Source organism: Schistocerca piceifrons, chromosome 11 (assembly GCF_021461385.2).
Source record: "Schistocerca piceifrons isolate TAMUIC-IGC-003096 chromosome 11, iqSchPice1.1, whole genome shotgun sequence".
Classification (NCBI taxonomy): domain Eukaryota; kingdom Metazoa; phylum Arthropoda; class Insecta; order Orthoptera; family Acrididae; genus Schistocerca; species Schistocerca piceifrons.
Genome location: NC_060148.1, coordinates 121,993,238 through 122,018,550, shown reverse-complemented (window position 1 = coordinate 122,018,550; position 25,313 = coordinate 121,993,238). Strand labels below are relative to the sequence as shown.

Here is a 25,313-nt window from a genome sequence, read left to right as displayed (position 1 = left end):
TTGATCCTACAAGCATCTTGTAAGCCACGTGTTTCGTGTATGCGTTGCATTTCCTAATCCTTCTCGTTATGAGACTACTCCTTGGTTTACATGGTCATTCCACATAGGGTCGCTCTAGATAGTTACTCCTAGATATTTTAAGGTAGATACTGCTTCCATCAATTTGTAATCAATAGTAACCGGCCGCAGTGACCGAGCGGTTCTAGGCGCTACAGTTTGGAACCGCGTGACCGCTACGGTCGCAGGTTCGAATCCTGCCTCAGTGATGGATGTGTGTGATGTCCTTAGGTTAGTTAGGTTTAAGTAGTTCTAAGTTCTAGAGGACTGATGACCACAGCAGTTAAGTCCCGTAGTGCTCAGAGCCATTTGAACCATTTAATCAATAGTGTAGTTGGGCAGTAATGATTTTCTTTTCCTATCTATGCGCAATATGTTACATTCATTGACTTTCTGGGTCAACTCACAGAGGCTGCAGCATTCATCAGTCCTCTGCAAGTCATTAAGCAAATCGATACTGTCTTCTGGCGTCGCCACTCTCTTATAGACTGCTGTATCGTCCGCAAACAGTGTCGTAAAGCTTCCAACAATAACACTACCACAAGAGGGCTACAAAACCTCTTGTTCAGTATATCGTTTGACACTTTAGTGACACATCCACGCACAGGGATGCAAAGTGTAACTCTATCACAACAGACAGCGGAATGAATGTTTGAAATATCATTTGCCACAATACGTACACGGGGGTGCACAGTGCCGCTATTTGTAATTCACCTATCGAAGTCCAGTGCATCCTACCCACACTTCTGGTAACTGATTTGTAGTCGACTTTCTTACCTCGCGTCTCGTATGACTTGCCCGACTAGGTTTCTCCTCCACCGGTCGCGAGCTCAAATGTTTGAGCCGTAAACAGTGCATAATAATGTGGCTGTTTGGTAGTTTGAATGCTAAGCATAATAAGAATCTTGAAATGTTAGGATTCCAACTAAATCTGTTTTATTTCACCTACCGTAATATTAGTAAGACCCACAGATGTTTCGTAACCGATATCGGAAGTCCGAAGTGATCGTCACTATATTTCAGTCCAGCTCACTAGTTTTCAGTCCGTGAGGATGAGATAAAGGAACAACTAAGATGGCATGTAACAGAAGAAAAAGCCTCCAAAACAGCTCTAGATCGAAAATTTTGTTACAACTGGAAACGGAATTTAGGACACTCACGGTATTTTTGCTGGGTTAATTTTGAATAAAAATACAAGTTTAGGATGATAACCTCCATCGGCTTTTGCGACAACAGCTGAGTGGATCCTGCTAGGACTCTGTTTCTGCACAACGAGACGTAAGTAATTCAGCAAATTCCTGTATAGTCTCTTAACCCTAAGACAGTACCCGCCCTGACAGTTAAAGTTGTTGTTCAGTTTCATACCCTGATGGCCTCTCCTGAAGTCACACATGGTCGGCCATGCCCTGGTCTTTGGGATACAGTTTTGGTTTCTATAAACTGTCAGCAAATCCGAGAAATGACAGAACGATTCACATTATGCCATTGGTCCAAATCGGTTTCCTGCTGTCCTGTTTCCCTTCTTTCTATGGCCCACCACTGCAGAGTGTCTGGTAAACATCTTCTCTGCACCATCTGTGACTGTGTACAAAGCTATTGTGGCTGTTGGGCTACCTGGCAGACACTACCTTTTTTGATAGGTGCCCTGACATCACCATTGGCACAGTTGTCAGTTGACTGGAATGCCATCTTATATGTAGAACATGATCGTACGGACATCTGTTTGACAGTTTGTATGATTATGTTGTGAACTGGACACAGGTTGGGGACATAACAGTTTGCTGCTTTAATTTTGGACACCAGTGTACGTTTTACATTCTTTAAATTGGGATACTGAAATAATCATCTTACCTGTAAAATCATTGCTCATATCACTTGTTTTCATATTTTCAGTTTTCTCGGTGGTGCACTTACTATTTTCATCATTGGTGGATTCTTTACTATCTTTGCCTAGTACTGAGACTGTACTATTTGGCTTTAATTTTCCATAATTTATTTTATTACTTGATTGGATACTACAAGAAACTTCATTCTTACAAACACCATCATTCTTGTTCTCATACATTATATCATTAGAACCTCCTTTTTGTTCACTGATTTGTTTGTTTCTACTCTTTAGAACTCTCCTTTCTGAATTTCTAAAATGAATTGGGTTTTCAAATTTATTATTTAGACAGTTATTGCCATCTAAAGAATCACTATTCACATCTTTGTCTGAGCCAGGTAGAGATGACTGTCATTCTTTTTTACTTTTCTTTACATTTCTGTCAACTAATTCTTTCTTTTGTTTTGAGTTGACTGCATTTCTTATGCTTTTTGGTGATACTGCCCCTGGATTGTTCAACATCTCACATTTTTTCTTGTCATCTGCACTTTGTACTCTGTTGCTTTTCACAGCCTGTAAAAATAATTAAATAATTAAAAAATGCAAATCAACTGCATTCAAACATAAATCAGTCGCCTACATTACATCATCACAAATAATGATACATACAAAACATTTTAAAATAAATTAAAAATACAGACGGGGAAAGCTTTTAGTTCAATAATTTGTTAATAACTACGGGTGACGACAATCTACTATCACACAGATGGTGTGTTAAGGAGCATACAGATACATAATAGCTACAGACACTACTAAAGCTGGAGCAATCAAAAATGGTGACCGCCATCGTACACAGCCCCAATTTCTGTTACAAATGTCCTCTGCCTACTTCTACCCTCTTGTTCCATTCACTTTTTGCTCATTTATCCCATCAGATCCCACTGATATTCTAGTTGAGAGATACATTCAGACCTTTCACATGTGTGTAAATAGGAAATACATTTCTCCACATTCTGCATGTCCGCACTCTTGCACCAAGCATGTAACAGTCATGCATAAAATCATGTATTACCTGCCCTTTGCATGATTACAAATATTTACAGAGACAAGGAAGATGACTTTAAAAAACTGTAAGATCATTCAGTCATTTGATAAACTGATGCACTGGATAAATGGAACGAAATGTGAAGGCACAGTGATGTGGTAGGCTATTCATCCAGTAGAAATGTCATCGGTTATTTGAGAGATGAAAGAGGAATGAAAAGGTGGGTGAGTATCATGGTGAATTAATAACCACTACTCCACTACAGCCAGTCCATCCGTTTTGTGGCATTCATATCCTAACAAGTCAGTGCAGAGTGTAAATCTCATTTCAAGCTACTTTTATTATTTTAGGACTTGTTGTCATCAAACCCCATGTTATTTTGCTAATTAGTGTACTATGCAGCATATAGTCCATTACAAGAGTGAAAAACTTTGTGCATGTTCACATTTTGTTATGATTGTCAGCCAACAACATGCTTCTCCTTTCACAATAGCAGGGGCTGGCATTGAACTAGCACTAAACAGATTCACTGATTAAATTTTTTCATGTCATTTTGAGCTCACTTTTTTGGTTTTTCTATACAATTTCCTTCCAGGGATAATTTTCTGGATTCAACACTTTATATTATTAATAATACATAAAAACAATCTGTGAGTGTTCATGTTTCCCACTCACTGATACATTGTTGTCACTTCATTAGTTTTCCTACAGTTTCCTGCTTCACCTGACATAATTTTAAGTTTCTTTGTGACTACATAATTTGAGTGTTTACTGGGTGGGACTGAATAATTTTTTAACTCGTTGTTGTTTACGGTAGCTCTAAAATGCTATTTGTTTACAATACAAGACTTCATGTACACTCTCTCCCTTCTAGATCAAAAGTACACAATATCTTAACAATTTGTGAAGTTTTGGGCTGACTCATGTTGCAGATACTTTCTGTTTTACTAAAACAGTAATCTTATGGTTAACATAATATGTGATTAATTAATTTGGATTAGAATGGAATTTAAGTTTGTAGCACTCCTGAAACATTCTTTTTGAACATGATAACATCATAGATAAACATAAGTTAGAACATAATTATCAACAAAATATTCACCTACAACAGTCTGACAATACAGTTTATAGTTAATGTAGTCACTTAGCCCAAGATGTTAAAGCATTTTCGTCCAGACAGAATTCTTATTACTGATTTTTTGATAGGGAGGGAAAATGTGTGCATCTGAGGTTCAACATCAACAGGGATGCAGGAAAATATGGAATACACATTCTTACAGTGTTAGGAACTCCCATCAGAGAGCCTCGCTCCAGGCATATTCCAACTGGTAATTCAACAATTAAGTACAATTTTAATGTAGCATTTCCCAAAGTAAAGAGACAAGAAAGGCAGCAAGATTAAACACAGTGGATTACCAGTGAAACGCTAGAACAGGGAAGGAAGCTTCAGGATGTGAGATGAATGGGTAAAGCTGAAAACTATAAAATGTTAAAAAAGAAGTATAGAAAAACAATAAGAGAAGCCAAAGCAAGAGCAATTGACACCACTATAGTGAACTCAAAAAACAAGGCAAAGGCAGCTTGGAATGCAATCAATGCTGAAAGAAAGAAAAAAGATGGGTCAAACAAAGAGGAAGGTATTAGGTGAATTAAAATAGACAACACAGTGATCACAGATGGTATGGAAATGGCAAACATACTGAATAATAACTATATCAGTGTAGTAGAAAACTTAAAATTTGAAAGAAATAGTCAAAAACAGAAGGGTATTAAGGTACCAAAAAAGATCATGCAGGACTATGTTCTTAAGACCAGTCACGGAAGATGAATTGTGGAAAACTATACAGAAACTGAAGTCCAAGAAATCAGCTGGTGATGATGAAATATCAAATCATGTAATAAAGCTGGTATGTGAGGAGATAATAACACCACTGCTGAACATAGCAAACTGTTCTTTCAGAGATGCAATTTTTGCAGAAAACTGAAGATAACCAAGGTAGTGCCAGTGTACAAGAAAGGGTATAAGGATGATCCCAACAACTACAGACCAGTTTCACTGATATCAGGTTACTCAAAAATCCTAGAAATGCTTATGTATACCAGATTAGTTAACTATTTGGACAAACATAACATTCTCATACCATCACAACATGGTTTCAGAAAGGGTAAATCTACAGAATCAGCAATTGCCAGTCTAACAGAATACATTTTACAGTCCTTAGATGAGAAAAAGGTTGTCTCTGCAATGTTTCTGGATCTTTCAAAGGCATTTGACACCACAGACCATGAAATGCTGATACAAAAATTAAGCAACTATGGCATTTGGGGGCAACCAGGTGAATGGATAAAATCATACTTGTGCAACCACAAGCAGTATATATCATTAGGAAACTCATACCAATCAGAAACCAAATCCATCAAATATGGAGTGCCCCAGGGTTCGGTAATGGGGCCATTGTTATTTAATGTGTTTGTTAATGATATAGGTGTTGAGGAGGAAGAAAAGAAAATATTGTATGCTGATGACATGACAATACTAAATAGTGACCAAAATATGGAACAGCTTGAGAGAAGAGCATACATATCTGCAAATGTCACAGCTCAATGGCTGTTGGAAAATGAACTGGGTATAAATCTAAAAAAGACTATGTATGCAGTGTTTAAAAACAAGGAAAAGGCTGTAGACATGGATTTAGAGGTTGATGGAACACGGCTGGAAGAAGGAGAATCTGCTAGATTCTTAGGTTTTCTTGTGGATAATGAACTGAAATGGAAAAAACATATTAATAATGTCTGTAAGAAACTGAGCTCTGTCATATTCTTAATGATGCAGCTATCACAGTATTCAGACAAGAACATTCTGTGTACAGTGTACCATGGACTTTTCGAAGCATACTTACAGTATGGAGTGACTGTGTGGGGAAACTCAAACAAACAAGAGACAAAATGAGTGTTCACTTGACAAAAAAAAAGCAATTAGGACCATTTTAAGAAGAAAGACCTCTGAAACGTGCAGAAACTGTTTCAAGAATTTAGGTATCTTAACTTTTTCATCATTTTATATATACAAAACAATAATGTACATCACAAAAGGTAGTGAGGACTGGATTACAAATGCTAGTGTACACACCCACAATACAAGAAGGAAGAACGAAGTACGGAGCATACCCCACCGACTGGCAATGCTAAAAAGGACCCCAGTACTCTGGTATCAGACTACTAAGAAGTCTGCCCAAAAACCTGCAAGATAGTGTACTTCACAAAGACTTTCCAAAGAAACTTAAAGACTATCTCATTGAAAAAGAGTTTTACAGTGTTGCAGAATACTTATGCCATTAAATTTGTATATATTGTTATTCATTATCAGTGATGTAAAAATGTAAGCTAAAGCTGTAGAAAACTAAGTGATAAAGAATGTTAATATTTTGACATGTCCTATATTATATGTACATTTACTGTACACAATGTAATGTTACAGGATCAAATAAAATTCAATTCAAAACCACCTGAGTGTACAAACAGTGTTTCCTCGGGAGAGAACTGGAAGCTACAGGAAAAGTTCAAAGCGGAGCCACATGGAGCTGGTGATTGGCCAAGGCGACACATTGTGAATTACACCAAATGCAAAAACCATTAACATACAGCGCACACCACTGGTCTGACAGACGCGACTAGCCTAATGACAGCAATGAGGAAGAGTGTCACACTCAGCATGGAGCCCTGAAGGACACTGTTCTCTTAAATCTGTGGGAAGCTGAGTGATATATCAACCCTGACATGAACAAACCAACAAAAAAAATCAATATGGAGCCCCCAAAATCACCTGTTATGGACAGTAAGTAAAATGTGATGATTCCAAGTGGTGTCCTACACCTTACGTACATAAAAAGAAGACTGCAATGAGGAGTTGGCATTAAAAAAAGCGTTTCTGACTGCTGCTTCCCATCTAATCAAATGGTCATTTGTGGATTGTCCCTTCCAGAAATTACACTGACAGGGGACAACGGAAAACTCAACAAAAACCATCGTGCTATAATCTTTTCAACCAATTTGCAGAGCATGTTGGTGAGGCTAATTGGCCAGTAGATGTTGATGGATGTGGGGTTTTGTCTGGTTAGAATTGGGAAGTTCACAGTCAGTGAAAGATTTTTATATGATTCTGAGTGGTGAGGGTGAACAATAGGGATATATCTTCAACTTTCCCATTATGCAGTCATAAGGTAGTTGGGTAAGAAGAGCTAGAGCTCACAGATGCTGATACAGAATGGGTTGCAAGGCGTTCAGCAAGAACTGACACCAGTTGTTAATCATTGGAGGCCCAGAAGACTATGGAGCTTGGTCTGTACACAGAGAATTAAGACATACATTCCCAAGGTGCATATATGGTGCTCCCAGCATTCCTCCTTGCTGTGCTTAATTAGACTGTGAGGCTTGTGTGCAGTCACTTCAAACTGATGAGTGTGGTCTCTGAATGATGTCACTTGAGACACGCAGTGCCCTTAAATGATCCTGAATTGTTGCTGCAGTGTCTTTGGTCAACCACTGCCCGGTGGCAGTAAGGGCCTGTAGAAATGGGAATAGCAGTTCCTGGAAAGCAGACGATAGGTTAGGACACGTCACTCAGAACATCATTGGTGCTATATGACAGAGAGGGCATGAAGTGGTAGCAGAAATATGCAAGTGCCAGTTGACCATTCAAAGATATCCAAATGGTACATGATCTGTTATGCTGACGAAGAAGTATCAGGAACTTTGGAAAGTGGCCACTACGATAAAAATCATTGTGTAGTGACCATTGCAGTGAATCCATGAGATTGGGGGGAAAGTCTGGACTAGAGCTATTCCATTAGAACACCCCTACCAGACAACATAGTACTTCCCTACGAGGGGAGAGGTGGTGGTGGTGGTGGTGGTGGTGGTGGTGGTGGTGGTGGTGGTGGTAGTGGTGGTGGTGGCAGCGGAGGGAGCACTTAAATGCCAACACAGGAGAAAAATGGGAGGGGGAGGGAGAGGAGTTGTGGGATTAAGTTGGTCACCTCAACGTAGGTAAGTGACCTGCCTGATACAGTTGACCATTCGAAGAGCTCAAAATGGTACATGATCTGTTATGCTGACAAAGAAGAGTTGCTGTTGCATCCAGTGTGGAAGCAAACAGGTACAAGCATTATGGTTGAGTGGCCTTGCACATGGGCAGGGCAATGTGCAAAAAGCACAAACAAAGGTGGGGATTGGTCAGTGGTCAGACATTGGAGAGTTGTGGTAGATGCATATGTGTGAACATGAGAGAGAGCCATTCTGTGTAACAGTTCCTATAGCATTTATTTAAATGTTAGTGGTATCAAGACTGAAGATAGCTGGGTTGGATCATAGGAAAATTGTCTCAGTTATGTAAATACTTGATTTGCAGGAATGTCTAACTGAACTGATGGTAAATTTGCATGTGCCAAACCAATGTGTAATGGTGTAGAAATGCACAAAGGAAAGCATTAACAATGGCTACCAGAATAGAGACATGAAGACATCATCCTGCCACCATGGCATCTCAATTTGTAACAAAAGAAGGAAAGTTATGAGACTTTTGTTAATAATTTTTATAATCTGAAAATTATTTCAAATCTATGCAGAAAACTACCAGTCAATAATTTCAATTTTTGATCAATTTAGTAGTAATATGGAACTAGTTATTGGAATTCTTGTAAAGTTATTTTGCCTTAAGCAGCATTCCTCTTTCTTAAAGTAAATTGAATTTAAATATCAGTATTACTATTCAAGTTTTCTTGTAGCACAGTATAAAGCAAAAAACTTGTCGTCTTATCCAATGTTACATTATGATGCTGTATGCTACTTTAGAGCAGCAGTATTAGTGCAAAGACAATAGGGTCACCTGTTTATAGGTCATTTGTTTAAAATTATCTGTCACTGAATTACAAAAGTTCTTGCAAAGAAATACTTAAAGTCAAAATAAATTCAGTTCATTTCAGTCAACAATATTATTCCATGAACCATGGACCTTGCTGTTGGTGTGGGAAGGCTTGTGTGCCTCAGCAATACAGATGGCCATACCATAGGTGCAACCACAATGGAGGGGTATCTGTTGAGAGGCCAGACAAATGTGTGGTTCCTGAAGAGGGGCAGCACCCTTTTCAGTAGTTGTAGGGGCAACAGTCTGGATGATGGACTGATCTGGCCTTGTAACACTAACCAAAACGGCCTTGCTGTGCTGGTACTGTGAATGGCTGAAAGCAAGGGGAAACTACGGCCGTAATTTTTTCCCGAGGGCATGCAGCTTTGCTGTATAGATAAATGATGATTGCGTCCTCTTGGGTAAAATATTCCGGAGGTAAAATAGTCCCCCATTCGGATCTCCGGGCGGGGACTACTCAGGAGGATGTCGTTATCAGGAGAAAGAAAACTGGCATTCTACGGATCGGAGCGTGGAATGTCAGATCCATTAATCGGGCAGGTAGGTTAGAAAATTTAAAAAGGGAAATGGATAGGTTAAAGTTAGATATAGTGGGAATTAGTGAAGTTTGGTGGCAGGAGGAACAAGACTTTTGGTCAGGTGAATACAGGGTTATAAATACAAAATCAAATAGGGGTAATGCGGGAGTAGGTTTAATAATGAATAAAGCAACAGGAATGCGGGTAAGCTACTACAAACAGCACAGCGAAGGCACTGTTGTCGCCAAGATAGACACGAAGCCCATGCCTACTACAGTAGTACAAGTTTATATGCCAACTAGCTCTGCAGATGATGAAGAAATTGATGAAATGTATGATGAGATAAAAGAAATTATTCAGGTAGTGAAGGGAGATGAAAATTTAATAGTCATGAGTTACTGGAATTCGAGAGTAGGAAAAGGAAGAGAAGGAAACATAGTAGGTGAATATGAATTGGGGTAAGAAATGAAAGAGGAAGCTGTCTGGTAGAATTGGTTCAAGAATCATAAAAGAAGGTTGTATAAATGGAAGAATCCTGGAGATACTAGAAGGTATCAGATAGATTATATAATGGTAAGACAGAGATTTAGGAACCAGGTTTTAAATTGGAAGACATTTCCAGGGACAGATGTGGACTCTGACCACAATCTATTCGTCATGAACTGCAGATTAAAACTGAAGAAACTGCAAAATGTTGGGATCTAAGGAGATGGGACCTGGATAAACTGACTAAACCAGAGCTTGTACGGAGTTTCAGGGAGAGCATAAGGAAGAAATTGACTGGAATGGGGGAAAGAAATACAGTAGGAGAAGAATGGGTAGCTATGAGGGATGAAATAGTGAAGGCAGCAGAGGATCAAGTAGGTAAAAAGACGAAGGCTAGTAGAAATCCTTGGGTAACAGAAGAAATATTGAATTTAATTGATGAAAGGAGAAAATACAAAAATGCAGTAAATGAAGCACGCAAAAAGGAATACAAACGTCTCAAAAATGAGATTGACAGGAAGTGCAAAATGGCTAAGCAGGGATGGCTAGAGGACAAATGTAAGGATGTAGAGGCTTATCTCATTAGGGGTAAGATAGATACTGCCTACAGGAAAATTAAAGAGGCCTTTGGAGAAAAGAGAGCCACTTGTATGAATATCAAGGGTTCAGATGGAGGCCCAGTTCTAAGCAAACAAGGAAAAGCAGAAAGGTGGAAGGAGTATATAGAGGGTCTATACAAGGGCAATGTACTTGAGGACAATATTATGGAAACGGAAGAGGTTGTAGATGAAAATGAAATGGGAGATATGATACTGCGTGAAGAGTTTGACAGAGCACTGAAAGACCTGAGTCGAAACAAGGCCCTGGGAGTAGATGACATTCCATTGGAACTACTGACAGCCTTAAGAGAGCCAGTCATGACAAAACTCTACCATCTGGTGAGCAAGATGTATGAGACAGGTGAAATATCCTCAGACTTCAAGAAGAATATAATAATTCCAATCCCAAAGAAAGCAGGTGTTGACAGATGTGAAAATTACCGAACTATCAGTTTAATAAGTCACAGCTGCAAAATACTAACACAAATTTTTTTCAGACGAATGGAAAAATTGGTAGAAGCTGACCTCGGGGAAGATCAGTTTGGATTCCATAGAAATGTTGGAACACGTGAGGCAATACTAACCCTATACGACGTATCTTAGAAAATAGATTAAGGAAAGGAAAACCTACGTTTCTAGCATTTGTAGACTTAGAGAAAGCTTTTGACAATGTTGACTGGAATACTCTCTTTCAAATTCTAAAGGTGGCAGAGGTAAAATACAGGGAACAAAAGGCTATTTACAATTTGTACAGAAACCAGATGGCAGTTATAAGAGCCGAGGTGCATGAAAGGGAAGCAGCATTTGGGAAGGGAGTGAGACAGGTTTGTAACCTCTCCCTGACATTATTCAATCTGTATATTGAGCAAGCAGTAAAGGAAACAAAAGAAAAATTCGGAATAGGTATTAAAATCCATGGAGAAGAAACAAAAACTTTGAGGTTTGCTGATGACATTGTAATTCTGTCAGAAACATCAAAGGACTTGGAAGAGGAGTTGAACAGAATGGACAGTGTCTTGAAAGGAGGATATAAGATGAACACCAACAAAAGCAAAATGAGGATAATGGAATGTAGTCAAATTAAGTCGGGTGATGCTGAGGGAATTAGATTAGGAAATGAGACACTTAAAGTAGTAAAGGAGTTTTGCTATTTGTGGAGCAAAATAACTGATGACGGTTGAAGTAGAGAGCATATAAAATGTAGACTGGCAATGGCAAGGAAAGTGTTTCTGAAGAAGAGAAATTTGTTAACATCAAGTAGAAATTTAAGTGTCAGGAAGTTTTTTCTGAAAGTATTTGTATGGAGTGTAGCCATGCATAAAAGTGAAACTTGGACGATAAATAGTTTGGACAAGAAGAGAATAAAAGTTTTTGAAATGTGGTGCTACACAAGAATGCTGAAGATTAGATGGGTAGATCACATGACTAATGAGGAGGTATTGAATAGAATAGGGGAGAAGAGGAGTTTGTGGCACAACTTGAAAAGAAGAAGGGACCAGTTGATAGGACATGTTCTGAGGCATCAAGGGATCACAAATTTAGCATTGGAGGGTAGTGTGGAGGGTAAAAATTGTAGAGGGAGACCAAGAGATGAATACAATAAGCAGATTCAGAAGGATGTAGGTTGCAGTAAGTACTGGGAGATGAAGGAGCTTGCACAGGTTAGAGTAGCATGGAGAGCTGCATCATACCAGTCTCAGGACTGAAGACCACAACAATAACAACAGTAGCAAGTGTGCTAAGAATATTAAAATTTCAGTTCTGAGTTTACAGAGAAATAAAATTTCATTCTTGCAAGTGACTCATCTAAAGTTGTTAAATTTAATTCAAACGGGAAACAAAATTTGCTCCTCTAGAGCTGGAGACCGATCTTCATTGAATTAGTTAGTTCTCCACACGGGATATCTCTTGGTAAGTGATCAATGCTCTCTTCAAAATTTGCTTAGGCTGTCTGCTGTTATGGCCGCCAACTGGGATTCTAAATCGATAGGAAGTGTGACTTTGTATGAAATGTAAGGCAGTGTTCTACCTAGGATTGTTTATTGTTTAGTAATTGTGTTTGAGAACAGGTGAACATTGTGTGTAGTGTTTCACTAATGCTCAACTGAGTGAAGTGACAGCATAATAGCTAGTAGAAAGCTGCCAGCTTCTTGGCAGCCAGCAGTTATATGAACGAATCCCACGTGACCAGTCATGGCAGCAAAAAATTTTTCCAAATATGCTGGTGTAGAAGTAGTACATGGCTGCCAATTCCAGCAAAGTTACCACAGTAAAATTGGAATCATTCACTAAATTTTGTCAATGTGAGTGATAAAGTCGAGTGGTGACACTAGGGGTAAAGAGAGTCAGTTGCACTTGACATTACAGGGATGGAAGTGACATTAGAATAATAACGCACAAGCAATGTGATTTGGGTTTGTAATTCAGGTTTCAACTGTTGGCACCCCAAATTTAATTATATTAGCAAATAATTTTTATACCATTGCACCTGTCAACTGCGTGACAGGATTTTTAAAATTTGTGAATTGCTGCAGTAAAATGGTAATTTACATAACCTTCAGTTTTGTAATTTTAGCATTGTAAAACAGGTAGAAAATTGTTAAGTCCATGCGATAACCTGTATAATAATAGGAAACCAAACATTTAGAACAGTTGTACAGGTGAACATTATGTGTACAGTTTGTACTTCACTGCATGAAAATTTTAGATAGGCACAAATGAGAGCAGCACAAGATGATGTCAGGTCCTAATGTACCAGACGAGGAATTGCCTTTCGATCACAAGATGTCAGAAGGCAGTGTAAGACAGAACAACAATTTAGAAGACAGTTCTTGCATAGTGTTACCAGCAGTGCCAACAGAAATATTTTTTGCTAGTGGATGTAATGACATACATGGATTAGACAATCCATTAAGAATATTTACGCTGATTATAAAAATGGAACAGGATTTCAGTCAAGTAAAAATTAAAACTGAACCATATGTGACAGTGGAGGTGATGCAGATGGATATCGGTGTTGATTTAGTGACTTTGTTAAATCATATAGTGACTCGAATAACGATATGGCTACAGGTATTACCACCGATATGAACAATGTGAGTGTAGGTTTCAAAAATAAAGCAAACCAGCTGGAAACTAACATGAAGACTACTATGATGCAATTAGAGTGTAAAATAAATACTGGCCTGGATACAAAATTGACAGAAAAGAAAACAAAGATGACTAAACTGAAAGATAAAATTGATATTCAACTGAAAACCGAGTATATCAAAACAGGGCCCATGATATCCAATTTGGATTGAAATCTTTCAGGCAAGATTGATACAAATTTGGAGATGCATAACTGACGTAAGCCAACTGGTAAACAATATGAAGACTAATGTAACTAAAATTCAGACAAAAATTGCCAATATCAAAGAAAGATTTGATTTGGAAACTTAGAGAGTAGAAGGAGAGGTAGAACCTGTTATAGAAGGACTGCTGCAAGTTACTGAACCCACAGTTAGGACTGAAATTTTGGACGAAAGACAAGCCAGACTGGAAGCATTATGCAACACAATGAAGAGTATACTAGAGAACATGGATTCTTGCATTCAATAGCAAGAATCCCCAACAATTCATACTGAGATGGAATTGGTACATTTGCAGGTACAGAATCAGACACCGAGTAGTTACATACCATTTGTAACAAAGAATTCTGGGATTTTAAGTAAAGAGGGTAAGTTTGGCCCTCAGAAAAAACAGGGAGGTTGGCATCCTACCGACTTCATCAAAAACTGTATGTTGGGTTGGGTTGTTTGGGGAGGAGACCAGACAGCAAGGTCATCGGTCTCATCGCATTAGGGAAGGATGGGGAAGGATGTCAGCCATGCCCTTTCAAAGGAACCATCCTGGCATTTGCCTGGAGTGATTTAGGGAAATCATGGAAAACCTAAATCAGGATGAACAGAGGGGGGATTGAACCGCCGTCCTCCTGAATGAGAGTCCAGTGCGCTAACCACTGCGCCACCTTGCTGTATGTGTTACCCACAATGTCAGGCAGAGAAAGGACAAATTAAGTAATTAATTTGTTAGCAGGAAATGCTAAGTGATGGGGACTGAATTTGGATGTGGAGAATTTTCCATTCTCTGTATTTAAGAGTAAGTTTCTGGAATAGTTTTAGTCTGTCCAGAAACAAGTCCAATTGTGGTGAGAGCTTATCATCGCCAGAATGCCAAAACATGGATGAGGATCTATGAAGGAATGTTGCGAATCAGAGTTTAAGAGCTTGGCGTATTTAAAAAGCAGAAGGGCCAAATCTGAGATAGCCTGAGAACTCGAGAAGAAGCTGCCAGCCGATTCCAAGCCATATGTAGGATGTTAACTGGAATACTCTCTTTCAAATTCTGAAGGTGGCAGGGGTAAAATACAGGGAGCAAATGGCTATTTACAGTTTGTACAGAAACCAGATGGCAGTTGTAAGAGTCGAGGGGCATGAAAGGGAAGCAGTGGTTGGGAAAGGAGTAAGACAGGGTTGTAGCCTCTCCCCGATGTTATTCAATCTGTATATTGAGCAAGCAGTAAAGGAAACAAAAGAAAAATTCAGAGTAGGTATTAAAATTCATGGAGAAGAAGTAAAAACTTTGAGGTTTGCCGATGACATTGTAATTCTGTCAGAGACAGCAAAGGACTTGGAAGAGCAGTTGAACGGAATGGACAGTGTCTTGAAAGGAGGGTATAAGATGAACATCAACAAAAGCAAAACGAGGATAATGGAATGTAGTCAAATTAAGTCGGGTGATGCTGAGGGAATTAGATTAGGAAATGAGACACTTAAAGTAGTAAAGGAGTTTTGCTATTTAGGGAGTAAAATAACCGATGATGGTCGAAGTAGAGAGGATATAAAATGTAGACTGGCAATGGCAAGGAAAGCGTTTCTCAAGAAGAGGAATTTGTTAACATCGAGTATAGATTGAAGTGTCAGGAAGTCGTTTCTGAAAGTATTTGTATGGAGTGTAGCCATGTATGGAAGTGAAACATGGACGATAACTAGTTTGGACAAGAAGAGAATAGAAGCTTTCGAAATGTGGTGCTACAGAAGAATGCTGAATATAAGGTGGGTAGATCACGTAACTAATGAGGAGGTATTGAATAGGATTGGGGAGAAGAGAAGTTTGTGGCACAACTTGCCTAGAAGAAGGGATCGGTTGGTAGGACATGTTTTGAGGCATCAAGGAATCACAAATTTAGCATTGGAGGGCGGTGTGGAGGGTAAAAATCGTAGAGGGAGACCAAGAGATGAATACACTAAGCAGATTCAGAAGGATGTAGGTTGCACTAGATACTGGGAGATGAAGAAGCTTGCACAGGATAGAGTAGCATGGAGAGCTGCATCAAACCAGTCTCAGGACTGAAGACCACAACAACAACAACAACAACAACAACATGTAGGATGTAACGATCATAATTTTGAAGACTTTCTGGAAAAGTGGAGAGCGAGAATATAGAGCGCAAAACTCGCAATCGAAGAGGATTCAGGAATGTCCCTGAATGAGCTAATAACAATCAGCCACAAACAAATATGATGAGAGGAACAGTTAGAGAAGGCTGAGGAGATTGATACCACCAGGAAGGGGAAACTTAACTGGTAACAGGGTGCAAGATGAACTGGAAAATTAAGATCTGCATAGATATTAGTTAACAAGTCGATGAATTGCGATGAAGATAAATCATGAAGGAAGAGGAAGGCAGTAAGGGGAAGGATGATACTGACATGCATGCATATTAAGAGATTATCTCTTTCATTCAATACGCTCAACAGCTGGAGAAGCAGCCTGCTAAGAATTCAGCAACTTCCATAGAAGAGACAAATTCTGACTCAAACCTGCAAATAATAGAGAGCCATGTCAATTTCAATAGGCAATAGTGATAGCAGTCATGCATAACCAAGAAAACAAGAGATCTGACAGAAAAAAGATGAGGTATCCCGAAACTGTTGGAATTTATACAACTGACGTACTATCGTAGACATCCTACATAGATTAGAAAATTTGCAGGAAAACAAGGAAGATTTGAGCAGCTGCAATGAGGAGGTCATTTTTCCTGACAAAGAAGTGGATGCAATTGTTTTAAACCTGTGCAAACTGTTCAGAGAACAGATGGGGTAAGAAGAACAAGAAATTGGTCAAAATCAGTATCATTAGACAGCATCTTTTAAGACTAGCAAGATATGTATGATTCTGATGAATTGTAAACAGAGAAAGATGAACAACTGTGAGAAATATACACTCTAACAGTAAAATTTGTAGTGTCAATTTGAGCTAAAGAAAATAAAACCAAAATCCATCAGGAAAACAATGAAGATGTAGTAGGTGAGGAAGTTTCTGATACCATGGTGGATGGGCATAACCAAAATGACACTGTAGAAGAGGATGAGTCTCAGAATATGTAGTCATTGAGCTATGAGAGAAAGCAGAGCAGGATGGTTGAAATGGAGAATGAAACCTCCAGATAATACTTTCACTATAAAGATGGATCAGATATCACAGCAAGGCCTTGCTGTTGAAAGGATTTATTATGGGAAAATGAAGAAGACCGGAGGGAGGATACTAGGGTGCAAACCATCATTCCCATTGCAGTACATGGACAGGAAATGTTTGTACTTTTGGATACAGGAATGCAAATAACTACTGTTTCAAATGCTTTTCTTGAAATAACCAGGCACAAACTGGAAATATGTCAGTGGCCGGTGTTAAGGTTATAGGTACCACAGGAGAGAGTAGCAAACTTATAAAGTACCAAGTATTATTAGACTTTCAGATACAGAGAGATATATATTCGAGCTGAGCTGGTGACCCTCGCTCACAGCTTCAGGCTGCGTTGGCTTCCATCACACAGCTTGAGACTGCTGCCAAGGGGTGTCACTGAGGGGGTTTGGATGTGGGGATGCAAGGGACGTCGAGCACATCCTACATGTCCTCCAATTGGACCACTGCAGTGACCTCCCCGGGCACTACCTGCACTGAGGTTGACTCCTCACCCGTGGTCAAGTGGGAGATCATTCCAAAGTCTAGCAGGCAGCAAAAAACTTTCCATGGGGCCAATTGTAGGACCTCCCAGGTTCGTTTGGTGAACAGGTTTCGGGCATTATCTGTGGCTGACGATGTCTCTGAACCGAATGCAGTCGTCCACCCCATTCCAGAGGAAGCTTCTCGGCCCACAAGGTCTGGGAATTCACAGAGGGTGGGTTTGCTGGTAGTTGGGAGCTCCAATGTTAGGCGCGTAATGGAGCCCCATAGGAACATGGCTGCCAAGGAGGTGAAGGAAGCCACTGTGCACTCTGTGTGCATTCGGGGGGAGTCATTCCAGATGTGGAACGGGTGCTTCCAGATGACATGAAGAGTACAGGGTGCAGCCAACTGCATGTGGTGGCTGATGTCGGTACCAATGACGTGTGTCCCTTTGGATCGGATCAAATTCTGTCTGGTTTCGGGCGGCTAGTGGAAATGGTAAAGACTGCCAGTCTTGCTCCCAAGATTAAGGTGGAGCTCACCATCTGCAGCATTGTTGATAGAACTGACTGTTGTCCTTTGGTGCAGAGCTGAGTGGAGGGTCTGAACCAGAGGCTCAGGCGGTTCTGTGACCGTGTAGGCTGCAGATTCCTTGACTTGCACCATCGGGTGGTGGGTTTCCGGGTTCTGCTTAATAGGTCAGGAGACGACTACACGGGTAGTGGGGGCTATGTGGAATGGACTGAGCGGTTTTTTAGGTTAGAGGGTCTCACGGAACCACAGAAGGGGCATCTGTCAGAAAGTGGGCAGGTAAAACACAGTAAGGTAGTTGTAGAAACGATTGGTATTGTAGTTGTAAATTGTCGTACCTGTGTTGGGAAAGAACCAGAGTTCCAAGCCCTAATAGAAAGCACTGAAGCTCAAATAGTTGTAGGTACAGATCTGGTTAAAGCTGGAAATAGGTTCAGCCTAAATTTTTTCAAACGATCTAGCAGTGTTCAGAAAGGATAGATTAAACACAGTTGGTGGTGGAGTATTTATTGCTGTCAAAGGTAGTTTGCCTTGTAGCGAAATTGAAGTAGATAGTTCATGTGAAATAGTATGGGTAGAGGTTATACCTGACAATTGGAATAAACTATTAACTGGATCGTTTTACCGACCCCCCGACTCAGAAGACATAGTTGCTAAACAGTTCAAAGGAAACTTGAGTCTCATTTCAAATAAGTACCCCACTCATACATTTATAGTCGGTGGTGACTTCAATCTGCCCTCAATATGCTGGAAAAATTATAAGTTTAAAGCCAGCGGCAGGCATAAAACATCATCCGAAATTGTAGTGAATGCTTTCTCAGAAAATTATTTTGAAAAATTAGTTCATGAGCCCACTCAAAGTGTAAATGGTTGTGAAAGCATACTTGACCTTTTAGCAACAAATAATCCTGGATAGATAGTGAGTGTTGTGATGAATACAGGAATTAGCGACCACAAAGCAGTTGCTGCTAGGCTGAATACCGTAACACCTACAACCATCAAAAAGAAATGCAAAGTATATCTATTTAAAAAAGCTGATAAAAATGCTCTTAACACCTTTTTAAGAGACAGTCTTCACTCCTTCTGATCCGATCATGTAAGTGTAGAAAAGTTGTGGAATGTTTTCAAAGAGATAGTATCAACAGAAATTGAGAGATATATACCACATAAATTAATAAGTGATGGTATTGATCCCCCATGGTACACAAAACGGGTCAGACTGTTGTTGCAGAAGCAACGAATATAGCATGTCAAATTTAAAAGAACACAAAATCCCCAAGATTGGCAAAGTTTTACAGAAGTTTGAAATATGGCACGTACATCAATGCGAGATGCTTTTAATAATTTCCTCAATGAAATTCTGTCTCGAAATCTGGCAGAAAAGCCAAAGAGATTCTGGTCATACATAAAGCACACCAGTGGCAAGACACAGTCAATATCTTCACTGCGCAATAACAATGGTGAAGTCACTGATGACAGTGCCACTAAAGCATAGTATTAAACACGGTTTTCCAAAACTTCTTCACCAAAGAAGATGAAGTAAATATTCCTGAATTTCAATCAATAACAACTGCCAAGATGAGAAACATAGAAGTAGATATCCTAGGCGTAACAAAGCAGCTTAAATCACTTAATAGAGGCAAGGCCTATGGTCCAGATTGTTTACCAGAGTTCCTTTCAGAGTATGCTGATAAAATAGCTCCATATTTAGCAATTAGATACAACCACTCGCTCACAGAAAGATATGTACCTAAAGACTGGAAAATTGCTCAAGTCACACCAATACCCAAAACGGGAAGTAGGAGTAATGCACTGAATTACAGGTCTATATCATAATGTCAATTTGCAGCAGGGTTTTAGGACATATACTGTATTTGAACATTCTGAAGTAACTCGAAGAAAATGATTTATTGACATATAGTCAGCACGGATTCAGAAAATATCATTCTTGTGAAACACAACTAACTCTTTAAACTCATGAAGTAATAAGTACTATCGACAGGGGATGTCAAATTAATTCTATATTTTTAGATTTCCAGAAGTCTTTTGACACCGTTCCTCACAAGCATCTTCTAATCAAACTGATGGAGTATTACCTCAGTTGTGCGACTGGATTCGTGATTTCCTGTCAGAAATGTCACAATTTGTAGTAATAGACGGAAAGCCATCGAGTAGAACATAAATAATATCCAGTGTTCCCCAAGGAAGTGTTTTAGGCCCTTATTGTTCCTGATCTACACTCCTGGAAATTTAAATAAGAACACTGTAAATTCATTGTCCCAGGAAGGGGAAACTTTATTGACACATTCCTGGGGTCAGATACATCACATGATCACACTGACAGAACCACAGGCACATAGACACAGGCAACAGAGCATGCACAATGTCGGCACTAGTACAGTGTATATCCACCTTTCGCAGCAATGCAGGCTGCTATTCTCCCATGGAGACGATCGTAGAGATGCTGGATGTAGTCCTGTGGAATGGCTTGCCATGCCATTTCCACCTGGCGCCTCAGTTGGACCAGCGTTCGTGCTGGACGTGCAGACCGCGTGAGACGACGCTTCATCCAGTCCCAAACATGCTCAATGGGGGACAGATCCGGAGATCTTGCTGGCCAGGGTAGTTGACTTACACCTTCTAGAGCACGTTGGGTGGCACGGGATACATGCGGACGTGCATTGTCCTGTTGGAACAGCAAGTTCCATTGCCGGTCTAGGAATGGTAGAACGATGGGTTCGATGACAGTTTGGATGTACCGTGCACTATTCAGTGTCCCCTCGACGATCACCAGTGGTGTACGGCTAGTGTAGGAGATCGCTCCCCACACCATGATGCCGGGTGTTGGCCCTGTGTGCCTCGGTCGTATGCAGTCCTGATTGTGGCGCTCACCTGCACGGCGCCAAACACGCATACGACCATCATTGGCACCAAGGCAGAAGCGACTCTCATCGCTGAAGATGACACGTCTCCATTCGTCCCTCCATTCACGCCTGTCGCGACACCACTGGAGGCGGGCTGCACGATGTTGGGGCGTGAGCGGAAGACGGCCTAACGGTGTGCGGGACTGTAGCCCAGCTTCATGGAGACGGTTGCGAATGGTCTTCGCTGATACCCCAGGAGCAACAGTGTCCCTAATTTGCTGGGAAGTGGCGGTACGGTCCCCTACGGCACTGCGTAGGATCCTACGGTCTTGGCGTGCAACTGTGCGTCGCTGCGGTCCGGTCCTAGGTCGACGGGCACGTGCACCTTCCGCCGATCACTGGCGACAACATCGATGTACTGTGGAGACCTCACGCCCCACGTGTTGAGCAATTCAGCGGTACGTCCACCCGGCCTCCCGCATGCCCACTATACGCCCTCGCTCAAAGTCCGTCAACTGCACATACGGTTCACGTCCACGCTGTCGCGGCATGCTACCAGTGTTAAAGACTGTGATGGAGCTCCGTATGCCACGGCAAACTGGCTGAGACTGACGGCGGCGGTGCACAAATGCTGCGCAGCTAGCGCCATTCGACGGCCAACACCGCGGTTCCTGGTGTGTCCGCTGTGCCGTGCGTGTGATCATTGCTTGTACAGCCCTCTTGCAGTGTCCGGAGCAAGTATGGTGGGTCTGACACACCGGTGTCAATGTGTTCTTTTTTCCAGTTCCAGGAGTGTATGTTACAATCAAATACAAAAGATGCAGAGTTGTCATAACTGAGGTATTGCACTACTGAGATCTGTGCATACAGAGAGCTTGAAAACTACTTTTATTTTAACTTTATGTATTTTATATTTTTATCAATATTGAATGTTTTGATGCAGGCAATGGTCTGAGGATGAACATTTCTGTTGGAAACTAGGCAAAGACTATATATAACTATGAGTGAAAATATTTCTTCTGTTATCCTTACTTTCTACCCAGTTCCCTCCTATGTATCTTTTATATTTTTCTGTTCCACAATGGGTGCTCTTATCAGACATGTCCATTCCCCTTCAACTGACCTGCCTATAGTGGTATTCATTATTATAGTATCAGCTGTTTTAGATAACTTCAAAAGCACATAATCATTACTCAGTAACAGTGATTCTTTTAAATGACTCCCTTATACTACAGTCTATTCTTCATCATTATTAAACTGTGATCTGACTTTTTATCTGCTCCTAGATAAGCCTTACAAACCATTATCTGATTTTGGAATCTGTCTAACCACACCATAGTCCAACAAGAATTTTCCGATGCTCCAGGTCTTTTCCAAGTACCCCTCCTCCTCTCGTGAATTTTGAACACTGTATTTTCTACTACTAGCTAAATTTTATAGCAGAACTGAATTAATCTTTCTCTCCTGTAACTGTTTTCTATTGCTTCCCCTACTACAGACATCAGTCACAAATGATTATGTATATTTATATAAATCTCTCTCTTTCTCTCCCTAGTTGGACCTGAGTTGCTTTCAGTTCTGATGACAGAAAACATATCGCTGAACTTTTCACAGTAGCTCTCCCTGCCCCACCTTTCTATTCATGAGTTATTCACCTAACCAGAAATGCCCACCTTCTTTCCATTTAACTTCTCTGACCCACACTATCACACTATATCTACACTGACCCTTTGCATTTTCTTTTTCAGATTTCCTAACTTGCCTGCCACATATAGACTTCAGACACTCCATACTGCAATTCATAGAATATTACCCTTTCGTTGACTCTTCAATCTTTTTCTCATGATCACTCCCCCTTGCCACATCTGAATGGGGAATTAATCCAGAAACTTTTATCAATGGAGAGACCACGTCTGTTTTATTACAAGCCACATGTCTTGTGGATATGCAACGACAGCCAGTCAAAATAATAGCAAAAATTACCTTAATTAAAATTGACTTTATAGTATAGAAAGGAGTGAATGATTCACCTAAAAAAATCTTTCATTACCCGATGATATTAAATGCGTGACATATAACAAAGTTAAATCTGAAAGTAAGCTGAAGAAGTTCCTTTCTGGAAATTCCTTCCATTCTTTAGAAGACTTTTGGTTTATAGGGGTACAATTATTGAACTACATGAAATGAGATTGTCATAACTTCTGAACAGTTTGCTTTAGGATGTTCAGACTGTATGATTGGCCAAGGAGCACAAATGGACTATTATGCACTGTATGGTGTGGTTTAGTAATAAAGCACACTTTCATTTGGATAGGTTTGTCAATAAACAAAATTGGCACATTTGGTAGACAGAGTATCTGCATTTCACGGTCAAGAAGCCTCTTCACCCTCAATGGGTGACTGTGTGGTGTGCAGTGTCCTGTCACGGAATAATCAGTGCAATATTCCTTGATGGCACATTTACCACTGAACACTTCGTGAAGGTTTTGGAAGATGATTTCATACCCAATATTCAAAGTGACAATGGTTTCCACAAGATGTGGGTCATGCAAGATGCAGCTTGACCCCACCGAAGCAGGAGAGTGTTTGATGTCCTGGAGGACCACTCTGGGAACCGCATATTCTCTGGATCTGAACCCATGCAACTCCTTTTTCTGGGATTATATTGAAGACAAGGTGTATAACAATAACCCAAAAACCATTGCTGAGCTGAAAACAGCTGTTCAGGTCATCAACAGCCTTGTTCTGACACTTCAGTAGGGCATGCGGAATTTCGCTATTCGTCTGCACCACATCATCATCGCCAATGATGGCAGGCATATCGAACATGTCATAACATAAATCTGAATATATGAATTGATGTTTACATGTTCAATGATGTGTGTGCATGCCATAGTTTGTACCCCCTTTTTTTCTTTCTTCTCCCCCATATAGTTCAATAATTGTCAGCCTGTAGAAACTAGTAGCATATTTAGTGCAACAGCTTTACATACACACTTGTTTTATCAAGATAAATAGTGTATCCTATTATGTGAATTCCTTTGTAAATGGTCAGCATGCAATCAAAGTTAAATATCAATTAAGTAAGTATCCTGTAAACTACATCAGTTCAATATCATTATAATATATCATCCAAGGTGACTCCTGGAGCATGTAACTCATAACATTAATTTCTTTGGTATTTCTCTCAATTACAATGGATCCACCTATCACATTTTATTCCAGTTACATTTGTTTCCTCCCTACAGTCATATTTAACGTTTTCTTCTTCTTCTTCTTCTTCTTCTTCTTCTTCAACATGAGCTTCAAAGGATAACATTTTACCTTAACTTCTACTCCTAAATGTCCAACAGTATCTGATTCAAAAACTGTACACTCTATTTTATTAATTTCAATCGTGTCTGTGAAATACACAGGTACGGGTCAAAACTGTTAATTATGCCATTTAGCTTTGTAAAATTAAACAGTAGAGGCAAAAATAGATTAAAAAATTAATTACCTTCAATGTTGTCAGCATAGACAATCCACATATCTAAAACTTTATGCCAAAACCGTGGCATTCCACATTTGAACTTAGACGCAATTTGTGCAGGCAGACCTGCAAAAGAAATGTAACAAAAATATACTACACCCGTATCTGGATTGTAAAAGAAATTCCACTTACTAAGTTTCAGCACACATTGAGAAGAAAAGAAATAAAAGGTGACACAATGCTTTGGATGCAGTGTTGCTTGTCTTGTAATACAGCTTCCATTTATGCAAATTTCCATTTCATCATTAGATTAATGACTACGAGTTCACCTGCTCTGCAGTACGCCCCTTTCTTACAACCTTTGTCCTTCAGTCTTGCTGTATTTATCTTTATCTCTATGTTTATTTTCCTTAGATTTTTCTTTACGCCATTATTTCCCTCTTGTTGTAAATCACTCTGCATTATGTTGGTTCATACCTCCATATTTTGGTTTAATTAAAATGAGTCAACAGAAAACAAAAATGCCCAACCACTATAATTGAAGAGTGAGATTAAATTATGTTGAAATTGTTCACACTAATAATGGTAATATTAAAACAGAGAAAAGAAAAGATTGCATAGGGCTGAGACAGGTGGTACACAGATACACCACCAGACTTTACTCTGTCAGCAAGGAGTTGATAGTACAGTCACACTTCTTCTTTGTCTCCATGAAACACTCAATCAAATCTATTCATTGCTGGCTTTCTAATGACTTTCCGAAAAGTTGCATGCCAACTGAGACAGAGAGAGACAGAGTGCGGGGGGGGGGATTGTTATATTGTTATGTATACATGTGGTCTTATGCACAAATACATGAAAGATTTCAATTTATATTCGTATCACACACTAAGAAGAGAAATAACTAACAGACATCAAAATGTATATATTCATACCAGACTGACCACAGCCCAAGTATAGAGAGATCAGAGCAGGCTGAACGGAAATAGGGATTATGGAACCT

The 25,313-nt window shown here is 39.8% G+C and overlaps 1 protein-coding gene across 1 annotated transcript in view; it reads right to left on the bottom strand.

The window, feature by feature from the left end:
- Positions 1-2,119: 2,119 nt before the first annotated feature.
- LOC124720295 overlaps positions 2,120-25,313 on the bottom strand; it is a 208,138-nt gene continuing 184,944 nt past the window's right edge. Inside the window, exons 8-9 of the mRNA XM_047245608.1 lie at positions 24,338-24,436; positions 2,120-2,455 (exon numbers count right to left, since the gene is read on the bottom strand). The gene's annotated coding sequence lies outside the window, so the exon portion shown is untranslated. The remainder of the gene's footprint in view (positions 2,456-24,337; positions 24,437-25,313) is intronic.